Here is a 7,091-nt window from a genome sequence, read left to right as displayed (position 1 = left end):
CTATCAATTGGCCCACCATGTCAAACCAAGAAATAGCTCTTGGCCCAACTCAGCCCATGTAAGTGTGACTCAGTTTATCGATATTCGCAAATCACAACCCAACAAACGCAAGTGGGCCTCAAACTTGCTGAGCCTTCTTAATCTGAAAGAAAAGTCTGACCTAAAAAAAAAAAAAAAAAAAAGTCTGACAAGCCTCCTGAGTTATATACAATGAGAAAAGAAGGACCTCGAAGAAATGATCATGGGGAACAAAATCATGAAGACCCCTAAGACTCCAAAAAGCCTCCAACCATCAAAGCTCCCCTGGTCATCAATGAACATTCCACTGCCTAAGAATGTTTTGACTCAATGGAAGGTGTGATTGATTGCCTTCTTTTACAGTTACAAAATAGAAATGTCAAGTCTTGTGATTTGTTCTCCATAAGAGTGTTCTTTTCTATAAAAGTGGGAAACTAATTAGGGATTAGTGCAGTTAATATCTCTATGTGGGTGTATTGGGGCTGGTGGTGGTGCACAGACCATGCTCTCTCATAACACAAACACAGGATGATGACAATGATGGTGTTATCTACATGAGGGTGTTGCAAGCGTGAAACCTGCACTCATTTAGTGGTCACAGACTTCACAGGAGTTGTGTCTCCTTCTACACCTCACATTTATCATATCAACATGACCTACCATCTTCACATTTCTTAGGAGAAAGAAGACTATAGTTGTAAATTACAAAACAGATGATGATGATGATGATGACAGAGAATGAGAGGATAAGAAAGAGAATGTTATGTGTGTCTGTGTGAGAGTTGTGTAAGGAAAAGCAAAAGCAAAAGAGTAGTTTATTCTTCTTCCAAGGAATGAAAATTAATGGGTTCTTCTCTTATAACTTTAAGGCTTTCTCTTGAATCAAAGCAAAGCAGAGAATCCATTGTATTGCCAAAGAAGAAGACACCAAAAAGAAAGGAAAAACAAATAGAAGTGGTTCTGAGAAGGAACAAAAAAAGGAACATTCAATGGCAGTTTACTTAGCTGGTGCTGCAGAAGAAATATTAAAGCTATTTGGCACCTACTTCTTTTCTTTTCTTTTTTATTTTTCCCCCTTATTTATTTATTTATTTTGGTAATAAATTTTGGCTGCTTCTTCTGAAATAGCATATATTTGTAATTCTGAATCCTTAATTAATCCTGTCTTTTAGCAACCCTCTAATGTATGAAATTCAAAAAAATATAAAAAACTGAAAATCCAAACAGGACCTATACCCCTTCAATATTGTTCTCTTTTTTTGGGTTCATGCACTCAGAAGAATAGCATGACCCTAATGATATACTAGTCATTATTAGTCAGCTAATTACCGGTTTCTATTGTCGATTATCGACTGTAAATTTTATAATTTTGTGTGCCACCTTGTCTTTATCACTCACCTAAATGAACAAATTAAGTAATCCACATTGTTGGATTAATCAATTTAGCAGTTGTTTAATAGCTTATTAAAGTGTAGGATACTCTTGAAGAATTAATCTAGTCTTTGTAACAGCAAGAATAATTTTTGTCTCCCCATAATCATCAACATATTCTATAGAAAAAACTTCAATTTCTAGTCCTAATTCATTGTTTATGTCTTGTTTATTATATCTTAGTATGACCCATTTTGTCATTTTTTTTCTGGTCAATGAGACTTCGAGAGGGATATAACTTAGAATATAAGTTGTATTATAGTAAATAATCTTGGATTAGAGCCAATTTAATAGCAATAATCATTCCTGGGTTGTTACTGAAAGATTAATTTCCTGTTGATGTTCACATTTGCTTGCTTAAGACCCGTGAAAACAAAAAAAAAAAAAAAAAAAATTCAAGGAAAGAAGTTTTGGATTTGATATGAGCAGCAGGTAAATTTGTATTTAGTGTTTGATACATCCATGAAATTAATTATGTGGGTCATTCATGAAGAAACCCTAATATGGCTTTTTGGCCTTTTATATCACATGCAGTCATGCAGACCACTTGTTCATCCATACACGTAAGCATGCTTTTTATCTATTTTGTCATGTATACGTCATTCTCATTTTCTAAACCTAATTCCAACCACTTGGGTCTGACTAAGGAATTCTCTGTTGCTGGTGAAGGTGGAATCTCTTATGCAACCACACCAATGGACACGGATTGATGATGAGTTTGTAAGGGAAAATAGGTAACCCATTTGAAGGACATGAGCTCCTGAAGTAACCTTAATAGTTCACATGATGTTCCCATGTCATCTTGTTGTGTACAGCTGCCCATGCTAACTGCTTGGTTGTAAGAGACAACTAATAAGAAGAAAGAGTACCCCACTTCGAAACATACCTAACAACTTCAATTTTCATGTACTATGCCCATCTAGCTTGGGTCCCCTCTTCGACCTCTCTCTCTCACTTATTCTAGCTACCAAGAAAGACATACATCATTCAATATAATTGTAAGAAATGTCTGAGCTCTCTCTCTCTCTCTCCATAAAGACTAAAACCATAGAACCAAGGTTTGAAATTTATTTTATATATATATATATATATATATATATATAATACATCAAAGACACAAGGACACAAGACCTAAGACCTAGCTGGCACCCCTGCAATGACAAGGAAATACTTATCAAAATTATTGCAAGCAGGCTTTTCTCCTCTTTACAAAAAGAAATGATTTTTGGAGGATCTATATGTATCAAGAATGGTATGAATGGGTAAGCAGTGGCAAGAAATCAAAATTGTCTCTATATAGCAGAGGTTAGTTGGGGGGATAAATTTTATTGATGAAAGACCAATGACCCACTTGGTTGGCTATTCTAACCATTTAGATTGAGAGGACACCCATTTGAAGAATTAATTAGTATTGTATCTTCCCCTGTCTTCACCTCTGTACCTTCCTGCTATCATCATTAATTGGGATGGTCTATGCCTTTCCTCTAACACTATTATCAAAGGAAATGTTTGTCTCGCTTATGTATTTAAGTGGGGTATATAGATAAAAAAAAAAAATATTGTCACTAATGGGTCCTATTAAGGAGACCGCCATTGTATCAAAATTTACATAACGCACTTCGATCTTTAGTAACAATATAGTGCACGCATGCATGCATGCAGCATGAATTAGTTTTGAGATAATAACATTTGATTATATATAGGCCAAGAGAACGAGAACGCTACCCGATCTCGTAGGTACACGCCATAGCCTGTGATCAATGGGAAGGTATCCTTGAGCATCTTCAATGTGGGTTAGTAAAGTTTTTTTACACTTTTGTGTTTAGGCATAGACACATGCGGTTAGGACGATGCTATACCGGGATTGAATGAAAACCATTCAACTTTCACTGAAAGCAATGAAGAACACTAAACACTCCTGTATGAGTGGCCCAAGGTGTGTCTAGTGTGAGACAAACTTAAGATGTCCGAGTTTATAACTTGTACCAAGTTCGTTGCTCACCAACTACGCTACCCCTTTGGGTTAGGTAGTGTTCTTTCTTCCATATAGAGAGTCTTCCCTAAAATGCAGTGTGGCCCCTGCAAATGGAAGCATACGTAGAAGCATCATGCAATAGCGGTGAAATTTCTATTTTTCATAAGGGTAGGATGGTCATTTCACCCCTCCCTGGGTGTAGAGATCATGATGCCTTCTATGCTTCTCTTTCTCATATATATGATTTTTTTTTTTTTTTTGGTAAAATGCCATATATATGATAAAATAACATTACCTAGTCATGTGGTTTAGACACAAGTGCAACAAAATTGCCGGCCCGCCCTCATGAAATCAAGTATCCGATAGACTCTATTAACACCCACTCTCATTAAATTTGACCCTCGCACTGATGCAGTGATCACGTGGCCAGGTAGGGGTATGTGTACGTAGTTTATCTGTTAAGTATTGGACATAGACTAGCATGTTGACCCGGTGAGTTACCTGAGGAAAGTTGATAATGGAAACGATCCGAGTTGGAATGAATTAAAGTTAGTGGATTTCATGAACCCTGGTAGGAGAGCGACCTGATGTACTGATACAGGTGTAGAACTATAAAAATGAACCACAGAACCAAAACCAACCAAATAATACTAAAAGCGCATGGGGCCAATACACGGGTGCAGAGGTGGATCACGTGTCACATGCATACAGTAGCATTAAAATAAATAGGAGTGACAGAGGGTGGGTATGTATGAAATTGTACCCAAAAAGCTTGTCTTGCCTAGGAGAAAGCAATTAGGTCTCATAGATGAGCTGTTCTGGCTTTAATTATAAGGTAAAAAGGAGCTTACTTTAGGGTAGGGGAAGCCTCTGAGCTTTTAGAAAATGAGCCTTGGGTGGAGAAGAGCTGGGAAGGTAAACCTTCTTATGGACATAATAATGCCCGCAAGCATGTGACGGCCCTGGCAATCAGCTCATCACTGGCTCTCTCTCTCTCTCTCTCTCTCTCTCTCTCTCTCTAAGTTAGTTTATCAACCAAGTCTGGATGTGGCAAATAGACTCGAAGAGTGTGGTGGGAAAAAACATTTCAATGGTGGTAAATGAAGGAAAAAGGCTGTCCAATTAATTAAGGGAGGGTTCTGCACGCCGCTAGTGTGTAATTTTTAGCCTTAGAGGAGGGGTAATACGGAGAAACATTGAAATAAGGGGGTCTATATAAGATATTTTATAGGGGTTGTTATGGTAATCTGACTCTTAAAATTGATGCCCGAGTGTAGGGTTGTGCAAATCTTTTACCTATTAAATATAAATTGAAATGTTTCAAAAGAAAACTGATGTAGATGAATAAGAAAGGACTTGAGTCATTCATCGAAAATAACATGCTAATGAGATTTTTGGACTATGAAAATTAGTGATTAAGACTTGTTATTGTGCATAAATCAATAAATTTAAACAAATAGTTGTTCATGTACATAAAAGATAGGTATGTAGAATAATTTAGGGTTGACTTATATAGTTGTTATTTTATACTATGGGAGAGGGTTTTCTTAGCAAGTGGCATACTGGAGTGCACCAATGAGATGCAATATAATGGTTTCGCACGTGAGAGTGCAGTCATTAGGTCATTTGAGGTAAAAAAGAGAAAGAAGGCGCCAATGTATTATTATTATTATAGTCAAATTTGTAATTAAAAGATAAAAAAAAATCAATACAAATTATTAGGAGAAAAAATTAACTAACTACAGAGGCATAAACATTTGAAGCACAAACTTTAAATAAATAAATAAATAAAGGTGGGGGGGGGGATTTCAAGTTCTATCCCAAAATAGTTTTCACTTCTTTTCTTCTAAGTGCCACAAATTCCAATAGGTTTCTTGTTTTAGAAAAAAAAAAATTAACGCAATTAAGAGGTCTTATCTTTTTTTCTTTTTTTGGTTAGAAGAGGACATGTCAAATATAGAGTACAATTAAGAAAACCATAGATATCTAAATTCTTCTTCCTACTTCTAGAGGATGAGAACTTAAGGAAGTTCCCAAATCTCCCTAAATTGGAATTCAAATTCATCATCATATATCGCAAGCTTGAAAGGCAATATGATTCCTGTGCCCAGACATAGTAGGGCAAAATGATTGCCCAGCCCCTATGAAAGGCTAAAATCCCCTCATTGTTAATGATTTTGTGTACTCCCATTATCCCATAAGCCCTAGTACTGGTTTAAGGGTCACATTGCCTTTTAGGGAATCTCTCTCCCATAAATAATATTTCATTAGTAACCCTCCATGAGTGATAAGTTTTTACGCTATTTTTTTTTTCTAACAATGGATATCCAAACCTTCAGCCTGACTAGTCCCGCTGGCCCATATTGGCCCCACAACCGCATGGACTGTGTCATACCGGGGTTGAATGAGAACCATTCAACTTTCACTGAAAACAGTGAAGAACACTAAACACCTTCGTGTGAGTGGTCCAAGGTGTGCCTAGTGAGAGTCGAACTTAGGACGTCCGAGTTTATGGCTTATACCAAGTTCGTTGCTCACCAACTGCGCTACCCCCTTGGGTTGATAAGTATTTATGCTAGTGCATGCTTCTATTTGACAATACTGGATATTAAAAAGGGTTTTGATATGGTAAAAATTGACCAACCGATCTTCTTCGCAGCTCTTGATGCACCAGTCGATCTGCACAGAAGAGAAGACAGGGGAGAGCCGGGCTGACCCGACGGGGGACTCTCCAATGCCTAATTCAGATCTTTCCGCAATAGTTTGCTCAAGAGAGCTTTAGTGAAAAAAGTGTTCGATCTCTTGTGATGGAGGCTTACCTTGGTATTTATTTATAGGTTGCTGATGGAGAGAGAAGGAGAGATGTTTGTGGAGAGTCATATTAGGTGTGGAGTCCTTGAGAGGAATGGCTCTTTGATTCTAAGAATATCCTGGATCCCAGGGCATGTTCTGAGAATATTCCTTTTTAATCTCAGAGGTGCAAGTCGAGAGAAGAGTGGATGTTTCTACTGACTTGTAGCGACCTAAGTCTTGCCCCTAGAATCAAGGGTCATGTCTCTTAAATGTAGGAGTGGACGTGTGCACGTTTCTGGGTGTCTTACTTGATTGTGTGCCGAACCGAGATGGTAGGTCAGCTTGAGGAACCGAGGTGGCAGGTTGGCCTAAGGAGAGATCGAGGTGGCAGGTCGGCCTAAGGGGTCGGCTTGGCCAAGGATGACTAAGGGGTCGGCTAGGCCAAGGATGACCAAAGGGTCGGCTTGGCCAAGGATGACCCAAGGGATCGGCTCGGCCAAGGATAACTAAGGGGTCGGTTAGGCCAAGGATGACCAAGGGGTCGGCTAGGGCAAGGATGAACAAGGTGTTAGCTTGGCCAAGGATGACCCAAGGGGTCAGCTCAGTTAAGGATGAGTCATGGGGTAGGCTCGGTCAAGGATGACCCGAGGGAGTGGCATTTTTACCGTCATCAGGTTTAAAAGTGAACTTTGGCATTTATAGTTTAAAGGTTAGAAAATACAATAGTGCAAGTTCAATAGAAAGATAGGTCATTTTGTTGAGATGGATTGCAAGTTTGAGATGTGATTAACTCAAAATTATACAACCATCAATTTAACACCATATTTTTCCACCATGACTCAAAAGAGAGGGGGTGGGGTGGGGTGGGGTGGGG

Source organism: Macadamia integrifolia, chromosome 1, assembly GCF_013358625.1.
Source record: "Macadamia integrifolia cultivar HAES 741 chromosome 1, SCU_Mint_v3, whole genome shotgun sequence".
Lineage (NCBI taxonomy): Eukaryota > Viridiplantae > Streptophyta > Magnoliopsida > Proteales > Proteaceae > Macadamia > Macadamia integrifolia.
The sequence above is the reverse complement of the archived record's forward strand: the minus strand, read 5'-3'. Positions refer to the sequence as shown.